This window comes from Columba livia, chromosome 1 (genome assembly GCF_036013475.1).
Source record: "Columba livia isolate bColLiv1 breed racing homer chromosome 1, bColLiv1.pat.W.v2, whole genome shotgun sequence".
Lineage (NCBI taxonomy): Eukaryota > Metazoa > Chordata > Aves > Columbiformes > Columbidae > Columba > Columba livia.
Genome location: NC_088602.1, coordinates 196777029 through 196795825, shown reverse-complemented (window position 1 = coordinate 196795825; position 18797 = coordinate 196777029). Strand labels below are relative to the sequence as shown.

Sequence of the window (18797 nt, the reverse complement as noted above, 5' to 3'; positions counted from 1 at the left end):
ACCTTCCTGTGTAACCTCATCTGGGTGTTCCTGCTCCGGCAGGGGGATTGGACTGGATGATCTTTTGAGGTCCCTTCCAATCCCTGACATTCTGTGGTTCTGTGAGTCCACTAATTGTGAAAAGGCAAACAATTTCTTTCTTTTTAAAATATTTTTCTTTCATTTTTCTTCTCTTTTTTAGTGGTATCATTTATGCAGGAATATTCTCCTTCTTCCATTTCTTCAGTCACTTTCTGTAGAAAATATGTTTCCTACTGTACATCTTTCAAATTATAATCTTCATTAATAAAACAAAAGGTTGATCTGCACTATTTTCCAATGCAGGACCCAGGACCACCTGGTATATTTTCAGTCAAAAATCTGTATTGTAAAAGGCGTAAAATTATCAGATAATGGGTGAGTCTGATACTGCTTTCTGAATATAGTTCCGACATAGGAAGTATGTTGCTTGATAACACGGTCCTTACACATCACAGGCCATGTCATTTTGTCATGTTGATGACACTGTTTCCTGAGGCACTCTATTTAAAGTACCAAGAGTGTTAAAAGAAATGTGAATTTCATTCACTCGTCTCAAACCAGAAAAATTTTAAAGCCTACTTAGCAATTATTTAATAAGCTTATTAATTAAACCTTATTTCTGCATACCAAGTGTTGCTGAGCATGTCAGTTCAAGAATTCTTTTCATTATACACTCCAGTTTGTGCTTCCATTTTCCTCCCTACCAGATTTGAGCATTACCAGATGAGCTGACAGTACAAATTCACTCCAGAAACAGTGGGAGCACACAGTTGATTTTTTTGTTGAGCTCATCACAGGATATAATGCAATGTTTATATTGGGTTTATGTTTTATGCTGGGCTAGGGTGGACACGATACGTGATCCTGCGTGAAATCCATGGAGAGAAAGTCACCCTTTAAAATGCTTTGAACAAATCAGAGCAAGGAAGTTGATAATAGCTCACCTCTGTATGTCATGTGGATGTGGCTTTATTAAATGGATACTTACAGCAGGTTTACTGTGTCACTGGACCACGTCTTAATCCTTATTTGTTTTCTTTGTTCACAGCAATCTTGCAAACCTTACTGTCAGCTGTGTTTGTTTTAATCGAAAGTGATAGAAACCGGTCCTGTTTCAGGGTCTCTGGCACTTTCCCAGGGCAGAGGAGTGTGAGCTTCAGAGCCTGAGGTGGAAAAGAGTCTTGATCTCTTTGTTCCAGCGCATGTTGTAAGCACTCAGTTATCATGTAGATGTTGGCTGTTAGCATTAACACCTCCTTTCGATTCTCTCTTTTGTTCTCTGAGTTAGGCACGGGCTTCAAAAGCCTGGGAGGGGTTTAGGTGGCCTCTGGGTCCAGCTCTGTGAGCTGCCCCAAGCGACCAGGCTTAGGGAGCAATGGAGGTTCCGTTTCGCTTAAGATGATCTAAATCTCTTTACTAAATTGAGATCCTGCCCTCACTTAATGTTCTCTAGAAGTCAGCCCATCTACCTTTTAGCCGCATCATTTTCTATTCCTTGAATGTATTTCATATGTCATTCAATGCAATTCTAGTTCAAAAAGCCCAAATTGTGATCTATATCCATTTTCCGAAATATTCTAATAATGTATAGTTTGGTAACACTTGGTTGATAGTATTCATTAGAATCCCTTTACAATAATTGTGAATTCACACCAGTACAAAATAAATATCTGAACTAGCTAATCTGAACACATTAATTATTTTGACCAGTTTCGAGAATATTGTTATAAATAAAGAAATAGTTAGATAATACTCTGAGAACTGGGATTTTAGACTGTACATTTTAAAATGAAAGAAAATATATTCCATAGCTGTAGATACTTTTAATTTCAGTACAGACACGGTGACTGATGCTAGCAGAGGTTTCGACCCTACACATGATATGCATTTTTATAAAGTTTCTCTTCAAAAGGCAATAATATTCAAGGCAAGTTCATCCTCAGTGAACCTGCAAAGGCTCCAGGTGCATGACTAGCTCATTTACCAGTATTTTAAAATTATCTTTCAGAAAGGCAGTAAATTATTTAATGTGTTTATTCTCAAGTAAGCAGATACATATTATGAATGCTATCAACTGGAAATTGCATTGAGTATTTTCCAAAACATACAAGTGACCCAAACTTTCATTATCAAGTGAAGAAGTTGTCAAAGTTAATAAATCATCCACGTTTGATCCCCATCCCCCTCAGCTGCCTTTGGAAAGCTTCTCCGAATAAGAAGTGGTAGTGGTTTAATCTTTTACTAATTTAATTAAACCCATTCTAAGACCTAGTGCAGTCACTCACTCCAGTTTATATGGGTTGTATTTCAGTTTATTTTATACTGGCTCCTATTCAATTTAAGCTCACCGAGCCGTCCTTACTCACGTAAGTAGCCATTTAATTAAAGAGAGCCATCTAATTAAAAGAGAATTTTCATTGTCCATTAGCGTTCTCGAACATCTGCATTTTGAGCCCTAAGATTTTGACACTAAGAGCCTAAAGTTAAAGTCCCAGTGCATTGTCTGGAGGGAGCTGCTCAGCGCCTGGCATTTGCAATTCATGGCCGGAGCCATTCACTGTTCCCCTGCAGGCGACAGAACTGCCAATGTCCCATCACTTTGGAAACACTGATCATTATTTAGAAGTGTAAATGAAGATGGCAGAGGCTAACCTCAAATCCTGCCTGAAACAAAGACCGGCGTCTTTAATCTCGGAACTGTAGCAAAGGATTGGACATATTTTAACTGAGAAATGCTACATTCGTCCTCACTATTACATGTACCAGAACTATTTTTCCTTCCATATTCCTCATACTCTCCATTCCTTCTGTAGCTTCTCCCTGATCACCCCTCCCTGACTGAAAGCTGAATCACTGAAATTCCTGCTCACTTGCTTCCTGCCAAAATGGGATGGTATTTCCGAAAACACCGCTTCCTCCCAGTGACTAATATCTGACAGTACAGGTTTGTTTTGCTTGCAGCGTGTCCTGGTTTGTCCCACAATGCTTATAGAATTAAAAAAATTAGAATCGTAAAATCATAGAATTAGTTACAAAGTGAATATGATAGTATGTAGATCTTGAAACGTATATGTCATATATATGACAACAGCAAAGGAAAAAAGAAACCAGGAAAGAAACAATAGCTGGAACTGAAAAGCTGAGACTCTAGGACTGATGTCAGAATTGTCAATAACGAATAATTAAACTGTTGCTGAAAATATTTGCCAGATACACTATGTATATGCATGAAATTAAAAAAAAAAAAAAATCTACAGTCTATCCCCCCAAGGCAAAGAGCTATACAATGGCTTTTCCTGGTGGCAGGAGTTTCCTAGAAGACAACTCTTGTGTCAGGAGAGGTTAAAACACGTGGAGATGGAGGGTTGGCCAATTACAGAAAAGTGGAAGGATTAGAAAGGGATGAGAAAATGAGCAGAGAAAGACAAGTAGATTACAGGGACTGGATCAGCCCGTGGCAAACTAAATCAGACACATTTATTGCTGAAGTGTCTGATGTAAGGAAGCTAGCTGTCAGACGGACATGGGTATTTCATCCATATATTTCCACTGATTTTAGAAGACTTATGACTTGTTTAGATAGTTAATCTCTAGGAGTCCTGATTAAAGTGAAATTAATTCTATAATATCACAGGTGTAAATATATTTCCACTCAAAACTGATGGTTTCATTCAGCTAGTTTCTTCTTTAAACTAACCCCCACTGGTTATGTGACATCCAGAGCAGAACTGAAGATCTGTAGCAAAAACAAACTGGTCATTGCTAAATCAATCCAGTTGACGTACAGCCTTCTCCAGTCCCTCCTCATGGACTATCTTCCAGTACCTTGGCTTTCCTAGAAGTCAGTCACCACTTTATACATGTGTTCAAATCCATCGTTATTTCCATCTTGTAAAGCATCTTCAGGTTCTAATCCAGAAATACACCATTTAGTTATCACCAGTTAAAAAGGCATTATTTTCAACAGTATGTCATGTGCTGATACTGGAGATAAATGAGCCTAGAAAAACTATGTTTCACTGAGAAACCATTTGGATATACAGCTTGTAGTACAGACTAGAGCTGCTGGTTATCTGGCACAACTACGTTTGACTTCCAGCTCTGCCTTACGTTATCACTTTTCAACCCAGTTCTCTCAAACTATGGCTAATATAGTGTAGTACTACTTTAGCACAGCTGGTTGGCACTATGCATTTTGTAGAGTTAATTATGCACTGATAGAAAAACATGAGCCATGGTCTCCAAAACAACAACAACAACAACAACAACAACGTTTTTTGCCCTGAACTGTTGCTTACTTTGGATTTATCACCAAAATAACTATTCTGAAAACCCTGAGGTCTGCAGCAAGATAAAATACTTTTGAAAGTTTTTAAAATATCTTCAGGATAAAAAACCACTTTCCTGCCGAAGTTCAGTTGACATGTAAATACACTTCACCATGTCTAACCGTTTCTGCATTTGAAATGCAGAGCTCTGTATGACGGTGGGAACTTCGTTGGAGGGGGCACAGGCTGCTCCCCCAGGGATGCTGTGGAGGCCAGGAAAAAGAATTGGCTTCACTCTCTTCATTTTGCTCCACAAGCTAGGCACCTTCACTGAACAATAAGCTCTGCTCCTACCTGTCTTTGTATTTTCTTCTCCCCTAACACCCAAGTAAAGAGAAGTAGAAACAAGGAGGAGAAGAACCAGCACCACCATGGCTTCAGCCCTCAGTCATCATGAAGCCTTCAGCTTCAGCCATCACTGGCATGAGCAGTGTGAGAATTGCCACTCACCATCTTCTGAAGTTTCATCTCCTGTTATGTTTGGGAAGAGCCAAGGAATGTGTGACTGCACCCAACACCTTAGTACAGCAAAACACACAAATCATCGTCTGAAAAAATAGCTCCCACCATTCCCAAATTTTCCTCAGTGCCCTCAAGGGCTATCTGGGGCAGCCTTATTTTCTTACGCATATCACTATTCTCAGCTGCTTCTCCCTTCCCTCCGCCTAATGCCTCCTTTTTTAGCACAAAAAAAACCCATTCACCTTTCATTTCCTACCTCTATGAAGTTTCTTTTGCACACAGTTCCTCCTTCTCTCAATCTCTTTTAGCTTTGTCTCTTTTTTTAATTTTTCTTTCACCTGTCACCAAACCATGTAATTCCTTTCCTCACCCATCTACAGGCAAAGAGTGAGTTGCGTTGTATCAGACCACACCTCTTGGTTCCGGCTGCTTGACATGGTGGACAATCATAATCCAGCTGTTTGGAGTGCTTAGGTGGCGGTATTGGCAGAGGTTCAGCAGCGGTAACAGAAGTGCTGTAAATTCAGCTGCAAGGTGGAAATTGTGTAGTGCTGTGGTGGTGTCCCTCTTTTCTTTCCTTGTGCAACGGTTGTGAGGGTACAAAAGGAAAGCTCCAGCCTACACCTACACGCACTCATTTCCCTGTTTGTTTGTGCTGGTTGCTGAGTGAGACAATATCCTCTAATCTCAGGTAGTGGCAAGTGGTAGCCAGCAGGTGGGCTAGCATTTGCATTAGGTGGAGAGCTGCTGGAGCAACCGAGAAGCCAGAGAGTTCTCATCCATGACTATGCTCAGACTTCCCCAAACCCACGTGAACTTTTATCATTCACAACATCACCTGGCCAGAAGCAATGTGGGTCTCCTGTGCAATGAACAGGGTCTGGAAAAGAGTAGCTGGCATTTAGGTGACTCTTGAAAGAACTGCAAGAAGGAGACTACAAAGAGTTTTAAGGATATTACTGAGAGGCTGAGGGCAACGGCCCAGTAGGACCTATTTTATGAAGAAATAAACTGCATTACTAGGACCACAAACTCAAGGCCCAAATGTACCCAGTGCACAGCACAGGGCCAAAGGCATTATAAAGAGCAGGAGATCCAGAGTGAAACTGGATGCATCACAGAGGGTTAACCAGAAACGTGCTGTTCAATCATTCCTCTTTGGAAGGAACCTTTGTAGTTGCTGTTGGTGAAAACATTCCTCCTAGCTTCACGAACATTGTACAAAAGGTATGATGCCTCCAAACAGCTGCGGCCTTCCTTGCACTACAATGGCAACTGCTTGGAAGGCACCATGGCAGCAGTTGCAGCTAGGCAGCAGTACATACTACTATCACCCCTTTGCTAAGTATGTATTTGCACACCATGCAAGCAAAGTTCCTGAAATATGATTTATCATAGCCAGCCAGTGAGGGGCAAATCCTTTCTGTGCTTGCATTTGAATTCATTTGGTCTGATGTAGCACTGGACTGAGTGCTGGGGGTACCACTTTTCCAGCATCTGTTGGCATAACTCTTCCTAAATCTTCGGGTAGCATGAGACTTAGCAAGCTGTGGATCATACATCCTCCTCTCTCCAAGGGGCAAATCAGTCCAGTTGATAAATTATTTACACAAAATGGCATTGCTAGTAAAGGATAAAGGACCAAAATGGAAAATATCATTATGAAACTATAAATCTGTGGTACATACCTTTGAATAAGATGTGCAGGTCTTATCGGTAGCTTTGGTACAGCAGAAATAGAAATGTATGAGGAAGAAATTTGACATGGTGAACTAGTAAAGGGATGGTTTCTATACAAGGAATGAGTGCTTGGACTTTTACTCTGTGAAAAAAAGGTTTGTGGCAGAGAAGGAAAATCATGAGCACTTGGGAAAGACAAATGGGGAATAGGTATGCACTGCCTCTTGTAATACGAGACCTAGAAGGCATAAAATCAAATTCTCAGGTAGCAAACCAAAGATACTTTTCTACACAGTGCATAATTATGCTGTAGAATTAATTGCAAGATGCCATGGCTTTCAAAAGCTTGCATGATTCAAAGAATAATTAGACAAATTCAAAGAACAATTAGACAAATTAGTAGCTGAAAATAATCTGCCAAGAACCATTAAATGGAATCATACCACAAGATCAGGCCCTGGTCTGGATGTCCAAGTGAGAGGTTTGGTTGCATGCCCAGGATTAACCCCAGACAATATCCTGGAGATGCTGATCCTCCTCCAGGTAGATAAGTGGCAGTTGCTGTACTGATGATGATGTAAATAATAATTAACATTACAGGGCTAGATAAAATTATAGTTCTGAAGGACACCGCAACAGGGTGGACCTAAGTTGAAGGTGGGAAGCACGGCAGAGACAGGGGCCCAGGGTCCCTCTCTAGTATGTGAAAACTAAACCCTACAAGGAAACTTGTGATTTTTGTTTACAAATTTTGCACTTATTAATTTAAAAAGGAATAAATATTGCTAAAAGACATCTGTCATGATTGTGGTAACCCATAAGAAGGCATCAAAGACTATAATTAGAAAGGGAAAAAAATAATGAAATTAGATTCTTAACCAGTTTTAACTGGTAATATGTTAAATACAAGGTGGTACCTGTTGAACAACATTATTTAACAAGACAGATAAAAATATCCAACTTGTCCTAATGCAGCAAGTGAAGGGTGTTATCACTCTAAGATAGATGCTGAAATGCCCATGGAAAATGTATAATTCTTCAATTAAAGCAAAAAATGTGGTCTTCTAGTTTCAGATGCTCTGAATTTGTGTTTAAAATAGGCTAAGGTGGGTGGTGTGTGTGCTCAGGATGGCATTCTTGTATTTTTTCAGGTGCTCATGTATGACGTACATCTTCTAAGCATTAGGTGTAATGAGGTGACACGAGGGAATCCTTCTGGATTCACTACAAGTAGGAAAAGCATTAAAGGCCAACAACGAGACAGTCGTCACACTTCATCCAAGGCAAATGTACATCAGGATGAGCACAAAGCAACAGAAGAACCAGAGAGACACCACCCTGAAGAGACACTTTCCTAAAGACTTTTTGACAGAAAGGGGGCCAACAGGGCAGGTGTTATACAGCTAGTTGCTCTGGTTACCTATGGGAAGCACTGGAAAATCCTGGAATTGGACATCCTGTGCTCTGGGACAGACAGATGTGTCCTGGGCCACTCAACAGTGCACAGTAGAACTCCCTACACACAACGTTGCTCTGAAACTAAGGCCACCCTTAGGATACTGTGCTTCAGTTAATGCCAAACAGCTGCAACCCAGTTTTTAGTTCAGTATACACATTTGTAGCTAGCTGTTCCCAGCTGGCTAGCTGTCTGACTGCAAAGATTCCAAATAATACCAAGGTTATTTAATTAACACTGAATTTTTTAAAGAATGGATTTGGTTATGTGACACGTGGCCGTATGAGCACTTGCAAAAAAATGCAAGGCTTTAGATCCAAACCATAAAATAGCAACCTATCTTAAAGTATCATAAGACAAACATCAGACAAGCAGTAATAAGACAACTGACTGAAAAGGAATGGGAATACACCATACTTAATTGCACAGCACTGTATTCCTCCACTTCAATCTGAAATGTGCTCATCTGAGTTCTTGCAATTCAACGCCACAAGGCTGTGAGCACAAGACATTCCCTGTTTGTGTTACCATCCCTGTCCAGCCCATATGAGTCATTTACCTCCTAGCTGCCTGTTGTACATCACTGACACCTTAACCTCACCTCTGTGCATAAACTTCTTCCTTCTCCTGACAGGTACTTTGGAGGTCACTGCATGCAGCAGCAGTACAGATGGCATTGGCTTCACTAGTGTTGTGGTCAGAACCATCCTGCCTTTGGCCCAGCCACACGCTCTCCCGTCACTGCAGAGTGGCCGAGCATGGTCAGGCCTGTTCCCCCAAGCAGGGTGGCTCACCTGTGTCTGGCAAGAACAAACTGAAGGCAGAAATGTGTCCATGGGGAAAGTCCCTCACTGAACACGTCAGCAAGCTACACCCACCCCAACCAAACCAAGGCAAATGGCGGATATTTTCCCTTCTAGAGGACAACAACAAGCATCTCTGCTTTCCCCTCTTTCTTTTATCTGGGAGAAAACAAACTTTACAGCGGGCTTTTCTTCAGCTTAAGGCCACCCAGTGAGTGTTCAAGAGCCCCATCTCCCAGCAGTCCTTTGCACTGAGGCTCCCAATGAGTTCCAGCTCTCCTTGTTGGAAGTAGGTTGTTGTACCCTCACTTGAGCTGGCGTTTGAGCTTTCTTCCTAACCAGTGAAGGGCCAAGAACAAATGCAATTTTGCAAATATAGTCCCTTCCCCATGGCCAGTGGCTGAGGCAGTGCCAACTTGATCCAAAGGGTCCGTCCATGCTTCTACCCCCATGCAGAACTTCTGGAAAACATTTTAATCCAAGGAGGCTTTTTTGAGTTTGTTTTTTTTTTTTTTTGTATTATTCTAAAAGTATTTAAAACTTACTAATGGAGGTCTAACTTTTTTTAATTTGTATCTTTCAAGTTAAACTAGAGGTTTCTTAAAATGTTCAACTGGCTCCAGAAAAGCCAAGTGTGGAAGCTAACTAACACTGCTGACTGCATACCCTTCAACTTCATATTGTTCTCCAGAAAGGGACCTGTGAGAGGGACCTGTATGGTTGCAGCCTTAAGATGTCAGCAGTCTCACTGGTCTGTGCAGCACTTCTGGATAAGTGGGTTTTGCCAGACACTCCCACCTGTAACCCCTGGCAGAGGCAAGCTGGAAAGTTGTTGGAGACTTCCCGGTCCACGTCTGAGATCCTTAACCAGAGCTGTCTGCTCAACTCTGGCACCGCCTTGGCTCAAGACTCGGTGGGTGGCTGATTGGCAGCTGATTGGCAGCTCTGGCCCAGGCACCTCCAACAGACCGAACTCTGGCACAAAGCCTGTCCTCAGCAAGAGAAGTCACTTTCTTTCCTTTCTGCTCTTGTCTGTCATGTGCAGAACTGGATTTAGGTGCTTACGTGACACAGTTTACATTGTGACTTGGTGGGACAGCGTCACGAGGATGGAGCCAGGCTCTTCTCTGTGACAACCAACGATAAGACAAGGGGCAATTGGTATAAACTGGAACACAGGACGTTCCATTTAAATTTGAGAAGAAACTTCTTCACAGTGAGGGTGGCAGAGCCTGGAACAGGCTGCCCAGGGGGGTTGTGGAGTCTCCTCTGGAGACATTCCAACCCGCCTGGACACACTCCTGTGTAACCTCATCTGGGTGTTCCTGCTCCAGCAGGGGGATGGGACTGGATGATCTTTCATGTTCCCTTCCAATCCCCGACATTCTGTGTTTCTGTGATTCTGTGACATGAAAGCTCTGCTAGCGCTCATTTTGAATGACACATGTAGTTGTAGCACAGATGTGCTGAAATTATGTCACCAGCTCTCTTCCATAAACACACAAATACTTTGCATTTCCTTACCCTAAGGATCTTAAATTACCTCAGATATTAATGAATGAAAACGTGCAAGATCCCTGTGGGTAACTTTGCAGAGTAACGTTGCTCTCCACATCCCCTGAATGTACGAGGGACAGGGAGGGGTAAGAAAGCCAAAAACCTTCCTTGCAACCACACTGGAAATGTGAGGAAGACCCAGATCCATCGGCTCCAAAGTCTCCTCATAACAATTCTCTGTCTTCCTGTTTTATTTATAGGGGACATGAAAATAAGAAGGAAGAGGAAATACTCTTTTAAACCCCCGGATAGAAGGCACAGCTTTCCCTTGAGACGATTTCCCTCACTCCCATCACCACAGCTGCTCCGGCTCGTTGAGGCGGGGATCCCAGTTGTGTCAGCAGCGCTGCGCTGTCACCCCCTCCTGCTGTCACCCGCCAGCGAGGCCCTGTCCCGCCCGCTCGGTCCCTGCAGCGGGACAAGGACAGAGCCCCGTCCGCCCGGGCGCGGACCTGGGGCCCCAGAGCGCCCCGTCCCCCGGCCTGGAGCTGGCGCGGAGCCGCCGCCGCGGAGATGTTCCCGCGGCCCAGCAGGTGTCACCACAGCACCAGGGTCGCCTCTGTCCCGGCGCCATGACGCAATACCGGCGCGGGACGGGCGGGTGGTGACGTCACAGCGGTGGCCGGTGACGCAACTGCAAAGGGCGCCTCCGGAGAACAAGAGTTCGTGGGCGCGGCTTTGTTTCGGCCGGGCCGCTGTTGCCACTGCTCATGGCGTGGCAGCCGGGCACTGACGCCTGGGGAAGGGTGAGGGCCCTGCTGCAGGGGGAACACAAGGCACGTGCCCAGGAAACGTTACCTGCTACATGGCCCAGGCAGAGAACTGGGGCTGGGATGGCAGGTCAGAGAGCTTAGGTACCAAAGTCAAACCCGGTCAAGTCACTTGTCAGCAGCTCAACTGAATGGCTGAGGTTCATGCCAGCCAATGCAATCACCACAGACAGACATACACGCACCTCCAAAGGCTGATTTAAATCCTTCTCCGTGGGCCGAATCCAGACTTGTGTTCAATTTCCTGGCAAGTTACAGTGCCAGAAATTGCACGTGTATCTCCCCAAGCACATCAAACACGAGACCCTCCCTTCTCCCTGACTGCAAGACCTGTGACAGATTTGCTTATCTCGAAAATCCACGGTGTTTCAACATACATAATTTGTTCAAATGGGATTATCAGACTAAGTCAAACAGCCGCTTCTCCCCCCAGTCACTAGCGAAGAGAATCCTTACTTTTTGTACTCCTCCTTTCATGGAATTCAGGCTGGATATCAGGGTAGTGCCAAGTCCCTTTGAAACGCCTGCCAACGCAAGCACTGCCACCATTGCACATGCACCTTGTGTGCACAAAATCAGATCCTTTCTGCACCTCCAGGATTCTTGGCTCTGTGGTTTTCATCCCTTAACTACATGGAACCCTATTTTTTTTTTCCATGCATTGACCAGGAATTACCTCAATCATGTTTTTATTAATTAAGAATGGCTTGTATAGCCCATTGGCCTCCATACAACTATCTGCCATAAGTTTCAGTGAGGTTAGTTCACGTTACTATCTGGTTCCATCTTTTCTTAGCTTTTAATTTCTAGGAAGCAAGTACACAAAGATTCAGGTCTGAATCTGGCTTTTTACTCATTGTGGTTGTGCTGGTTGGTGTTCAAGGCTTTGATTTGTGGGTAGAGACAGACACTTTACATTTCAGTCTGAGGACAGGTGTTTATTTAGCAGAGCTACAACTATTATGAGGTGCTGTTTTCTGTGTGTGAAGGGCTGTCACAGGTGTGACCCTGTCACCCAAATGGGATCCTCAGCCTCCTCCCGAAAGGAAGACACCTGCCCACAGGCTCTTCATACAAGAGATCCAGCACTTTGGAAAAAAATCTTCTTTTTCAGCCCAAAAAGCCCCAAATATGGTGATCTTCTGGGCACTCTGCTAAGGCTACCTATTAAAGGTCAACCTGTTGAAGCTGTTGGAGAAGGTTAAGGTTATGATTCCAGAAAAGATCAGGCTAGGAAAGAGCTTTCTTTGTAGTTGATTTTGTATTCAACTAAATTCTGTAGAGCAAATATATTCCTACTCAAATGTCTTTGTAGCACTACAAGTATTATGACAGCGTATCAATTAGCCTGCAGGGTGCCTGGAACTCTGGTAAGAAACACTTGTGTTTATAAAGGATATGTTACTTCAATATACAAAGAGGAAAGCATTTTACATTACTCATTTACAACAACAAAAATACAGAAATCCTCTGATAAAAGTCTACCCTTACATAACTCCTGTGCAACGCAAATATATAATAGTTACCTCCTTACAGACAGGAGGATGCACCAACAAATAAGCATACAGCTGAGAAAATTTTCAAAGATTAACAGATGTCAGGACAGGAAGATAATACAGCAACACAGTTCAGAGAGCTTGTCTAGAGAAACCTCATAATGTAGTCTCTGGGTGGCAAATTAGACTCATTACTTTTGGTGTCAGAAACTTTTAGAGACTGAGGAAATCCTTCCTGTATCTTATATTTAGGAGTACTTAATATAATGCTATTAGACTAGGGGCCTTGTAGGAAATGTGAACTCCTTTTCTTCACATTTCTATTTCTGACCTCTTTCTTTCCTTCTCTCAAGTCCCAGCACCACAAGATGATGAAATATTGCATCACCACCTCATCCTGAGACCTCTGACAGCAGCCACAAAAACTCACGAGTTTCCTCACCCCTTAAGAATAGCCAATAGTCTTAAAGATCTGCTCACACACACTCTGCTACCACAAGGAGTATGCCTCTGACAAACTCAAACACATGTGAACAGACAAAAATAGGTATTCAAGCCAGCAAGAGGTATTACGTGAGTTTTACATCTCAGCTGATGTGTGTACGTACGTGGTATGGAGGAAACAGCTTGCACTCCCACCCCTGTGCTTTAAATACCTATTCTGAAGTTTAAGAGCCTAAATCAGTAAAATGGGAGAAAAAGCCTTCAGCAGATGTATCTCAGAAGCCTTCTGAACACCTGCTGTTTCCTGTTTTGAAAGCTTGAGATGTTTCAAGTGAGGGATTTTCTGCAAAATCTCAATCACCAGGAGCACCAACCTAGCAGGAGACAAGGAAAGAGTGGGTATTTCTTGGAGAAGTGACTAGAGACAGGGAAGACTCCTCTTTTCCTTGTTTGAGCTTTCCTGACTCTGCTTTGCCTACAGAGGTTCACAAAGAACATTTTGGATCAGGCCACAAAACTACTTTCATGCCCAGCAGATCTTAAAAGATTCCACTGGATGTGTCTCCCTGGGAGCCCAAGTTCACGTAGGAGACATCTGACAGAGGATCTATCTGCCCTCTGGTGTCCCTTCCGAGGGATAAAGCAAGAGCCCAGCTTTTATTTGCTCTTCTTCTGGATTCCCCTCAATCCCCTAGGGCCTCCTACTGCTTCCCCAAGCAATAATCCAGAACCGACCTAAAAAGAGACAGGCTGCCTTTCTCATGAAAAAAAGCTGTGAACGGAGGACCTGCAGGCAATGCTTAATGAGCAGCTATATCCACTACATGAGCAGCCACCATACCTAGAACACGATGCAAAAGCTGAAATCCATTCAGCTCACTCCTCCTCTGCTTGTTACCAAGTTATAGCAAGAAGAAAAACTTACTTTTGATACCAAAGTTACCATATGATCGTGCATATGGACAAAGCAACTGCAATGACGTTAACACAACCGATCCCATATTTACACTATCAGTTTTCAGAGCAGAGCTGTAAAATACAGAGAATCTGTCAATTTAATTTAAATCCTGCACTGGATGCATCATAAAGTGCTTACAACTCAATAAGAAAATTCCAACTTATAAATTCTGCAAGAAAGGAGAAAGCTACCTACCACTCCATCAGGAAGCAAAATGTATCCCACACTGTTTTTTTCTTTTTAATTTTCATTACATAAGACAGCAATTACAAAACTGAATGCAGCTATTGCTGAGATTAGGCAAGCAGGCTCTGGCTGTTTTGGCACAGGACCTACAAAGGTTCTCCATTTAAGTTTTTTCTCTGCTAGGAATACAGAAAATAAATAAATAGATGATAGATAGATAGATAGATAGATAGATAGATAGATAGATAGATAGATAGATAACCCCCCAAACTACTAGATATTATTTCCTAAATTGCAATGAACTCAGTCTGTCAATGACAACAGAACATTTACATCCAGTTCCAACATATGTCAGTATATAAAGTTGTTGCTGAGCATTTAATGTGGCTGCTACTCTTTATCTCTGTGCTCCATGAAACCAACATAAAAACTGATGTTTGACTGTGCAGAGGACACAAAAGATACCATCTTACATTCTTCCAACCTCCAGAACTCCCATTTAAGATCATGACAGCAATTCCTTGTCATATTTTTTTACAGCTGAAAGATAAAGGAAATAATTGCATTTTGACTGCACCCCACAAGATTATATTAGCAAAATGATTGCTTCTTTGCATGACTAATTTTGATTAAATCAGCTTCATTTAAATACCAAATTGTGTTCTTCACCTTCCTTCATTAAGCTATGGTATTCCTGACTCTTTTAAAGTTCCATTTTTATATGGTAAAATGTGCATTTCAATTTATTGTACAGGCTGTTCTTGACTGGGAAAAAAAATAGACCAGCAGATAATTTGTGGGAACAGGTTTAAGTCATATTTGGAAAACAACAGGAATAAAATAATGCTAAAATGTGTATTTCCAAAGAATATATGACCTATAAAGAGTGTCTTTGGTGACAGGAAAGTTTGCATTACTTGATTTGCCACAAAAGGCAATAAAGAAAGTTGTGCTGTTTATAGAGGAGCTGAGGATTAACCACAAAAAAAATAACATTTTATTAACTTACTACATCTTGAAAAGGTTTTCAGTTTACCTCCTCTTCTCAAATATAATACATAAAACAATTTATTCTTTCATTGAAAGTAACATTATACTGATCTCTAGCTATTTTGAAAGTATTTTATACAGTTCTGGCTGAAGTCAACATGAAACGTGTCATTTGCTCCAGCTGTAAATTATTCCCTTTATAATTGTCTTTTGACAAATGACAGTCATTTTTATTCAGCTGTTCGAATCTCCATATGTTTGTCCATCCCCAAATAAAGTCCCTGGATTGTAACAGGATTAGTCGCCAAACTGGATACATTTGTGCTCCTGGAGTGATCCATCTGGGGATCCAGCCAACAACAACAAAAAGGCTTCTTATTTTGATAAGGTTTTTAATCTCTTTTAAAGTGTTCAGTGATACACGTGCTGTGCAAAGCCAAACTTCTTTGACTGATATTACTCATTATGTGAGGCAAAATCAAGCACAAAATGAGTCTTCACTGTGTTTCCCCTATGCTGCACACACATCAAGTGAAGGTTGTTAAAGGTTTTTACTCTGCTTTCACCTTTGTAAAAAGAGGAACTTGAGGCCAGCACAGGGTTACAATTTCTTACAGCCACAGCTCAGAGTAACGTATACTCGTTATGAAACTCCCTGTTTACACAGCAGTTTCTCAGTTACTTTCTGCTTCAGGCTGGTATTATGATTCTTAATGTTGTTATGCAAACGATTTTTTAAGTCAAAGGAAATCCACTGCTATAATGACAATTATCCAACTTCTTATAATAGTACCTAGATGAGTAACATACTAGTTATTTCCTTCTGATATTGTCTTTTTATGGAAGTTAATACATCTAGCTAGAAAAATGAAATTAATTTTTATAGTCTTTGTTGCAACTTATGGCCTTGTAAAGCACTGCCTGAAGATGTAAACTTTATGTCAGCATGGCTTTCAGGGCAAGTGTGCAGGCTCTGTGCCATACAGGGTTCACCTGTGAATCTCATTGTAAGATCAGGGTCAAAAAAGGCCTCAGCACTCTTAATTCCAAACAAAAGCTGTGGAGATACAAACCCCCAGCTCCGTTCAGAGCCAAAGAACCAGCAGCCAGGGTGGGGAAAGCAGTGAGGGGGAATTGTTTGTTTATCTGAATTGGAAGTGAATGGTTATGCCTGAGCTGCATTTGAAGTCCTGGCACTGTAAGGCTGATGAATCAATCCTCCTGCTGTGGGCAGCCTTGGCGTGGCCTTAGCTGGAGTACGACTATGTCCAGTTTTGAGCAGTGCCTTCCAAAAACAATGTGGCCCATTTGGCAGGAGCCCGGAGGCAAGCTACAGGAATCACAGGAGGTCCAAGGAACATGACCTTAAAGGAGAGAGCCAGGACCGCCCAGCCTGGAGATGGAAAAATAGTGGGAAAACAAGATACAGCACCTTTGAACAAGTAGTTGCCAAAACAAACAAACAAAAAACCAAAAACAAAAACCAAACCAAACAAAAAACTGAATGAAGACAAGTAAGAAGCTAAACCTGTAGGTGCAGACATCTAATAAGACATAATGAAAATCCTTCCAAAGAAGACCACTGTGTGGTAGAGCAGATTGCTCACTCCAGGAGTTTTTGAGGACAGCTTAGACAAAATAACTTTGTCCTGGCCTCAACGTGAGGGGCTGGATGGGCCCTCGGCCCCGCAGCCGCGGCCCTGCAGCCCCGGCCTGGGGCAGTGTTTTGCTCCAAGGTGCCCGCCCGGGCCCCCGGCCATGAGCGACTCTTCAAGCTGCGGCCAGAGAGGTTTTGCTGCCCGTACTGCTACCAGGACAGGTCCTGCGTGCCTTGTGCTGGAGATTAAACCACACCAGGCCTGTAGTGCTTCACCTTAGTGGTGGATGTGTCCCCGCTCCGGCTGTGTGGCCGGACCGGGCCAGCGGGTCCCGGCCCGCGGCAGGGCTGCCCGCTGCCTCCAGGCGGCAAGGCCGGGCACCGCGCTCAAGAGACTCGCCAAGAAACCCGCCGAGTGCCCCGGCCCAGCGCCGGCCCCTTCCCCGGGCCCCCGCCTCGCTCGGGGGAAGGGGCCGCGCCCCGGGCTCGTCGGGCCGCGGCAGGGGCCGAGCGCCCCGGGGCCGGGCGGCGGCGGCCGAGCGGGGCGGGGAGGCCCACAGCCGGTTCCCTCTTTGCCCGGCGTGTGATTGGCGGCGGCTCCGGAGCTGCCTACCGCCGGCCATGGAGCCTCCCCTCCGGCCCCCGGCCCGCTCCGCTTCCTGCTGAGGAAAACACCTGTGCGGAGCGGGAGCTCGGGCTGCGGCCGCGCCGCTGCGGTGAGTAGCGCCGTCCCGGGGGCCGGCAGGGTTCGCCGGCCGCCTTGCCCGGGACCCGGTCTCGCAGGTGGCAGCGGGGGCGCAGGGCCAGGGCGGCGCGGCCCGGCTCCCCGCGGCGGCGGCGGGCAGAGCGCCCGGCGGGCGCGCCCCTGGCTGGGTGGCCGCGGTCCCCGGCTGCCCCGCCAGGCTAGGCAGGCGAGGTTTGCCCTCCTGCGGCGACGACTGGGCTGCGGCTCCCGCGGGCGCTGCGGCGAGGCCCCGGCCGCCATCTCGGGGCGGCGGGAAGCGGGGCGGCCGCGGCCCCGGGGCCCGGCCGGTGGGCAGGCTGAGGGAGGCAGCCCCGGCCCACTGTTCCCGGGCCTTCCAGCGGGACGGCAGGCAGCGCTGCGGTCGCCAGGCGGGGGCTGAGCCCCGTTAGCTCCCCGGCCCGTCGCCCCTCGCGCCCCTGGTACCGACTAACATCCCAACCCAAGCCAGGGTTACAGGTTTGATGCAAAACTTGCTGAGGACACTATAAGTATGTTGACTAAAACAGTGCAAAGTCAAGGATCACACTAGACAGTGGTAGCTGTTCCCTCTGGTCTTAAGATCTATGAGTCGGCTCTGCTACAACATAGCTTTTAAGCAATAAACAACTGTATTTCCTCATCTAACAAATAATCATCTCCTGTGTCGGTCTGGTACATGTAGACCATAAAACCTTCATCTGCCACAAATTGTCTGAAATAATAGCTGAGGGCATTCAGGGGCTGGTTGTCTGTGGATCACGCTGCCCAAGAGCCGCGTTTGAAGAGCTGGCCACAAGCTGAATGATGGGCCAAATAGAAACTGTGTCCCTGCAGGAGCCACAGCTGCCGTGTCTGTGTTTTTACACTCCATTAAGTGTTGGTTTAAAGGCAGATCACTATCACTCTCATAACTACAGTTAAGAAGAACTTTGCCAAAATTGTTACCTACATTTTTTGAACCAGCTAGAAGTTATTGTCTGTTCCAGAAGCACCCCCAAATAGATATCTCGTGTAGAAACCAAAATATGTAAAGGTCTGTTGTGAAAGCAGGGTAGTCCTAGAAATATTCCAGCCTTGAGAGCAGTCACATTCACTGTGCAACCTCCTGGCGGAGATGTTCAGCTGTACCTGCTGATCAGTACACTTTTTGATGGAGAATGTGACTATATTATCTCTGAAATTTGCTTGCTAATGGGAAGCTGCACTGATTTGATTCCCGTGAGAGCTTGTAGTTGCTGGAGGATTTGACAAGAGAACTTAGCAAAGCAGTTTTTGTTGTTGTGTTCATTCTTTACATGTTAGTGCTGTATCTTACCTGCATGGTT

At 44.3% G+C, this 18797-nt stretch overlaps 1 protein-coding gene across 1 annotated transcript in view; it reads left to right on the top strand.

Moving 5' to 3' along the window:
• The first annotated feature begins 17271 nt into the window (after positions 1-17271).
• Positions 17272-18797, top strand: part of PIK3CG (phosphatidylinositol-4,5-bisphosphate 3-kinase catalytic subunit gamma) — a 33697-nt gene continuing 32171 nt past the window's right edge. Inside the window, exon 1 of the mRNA XM_065049047.1 lies at positions 17272-17464. The gene's annotated coding sequence lies outside the window, so the exon portion shown is untranslated. The remainder of the gene's footprint in view (positions 17465-18797) is intronic.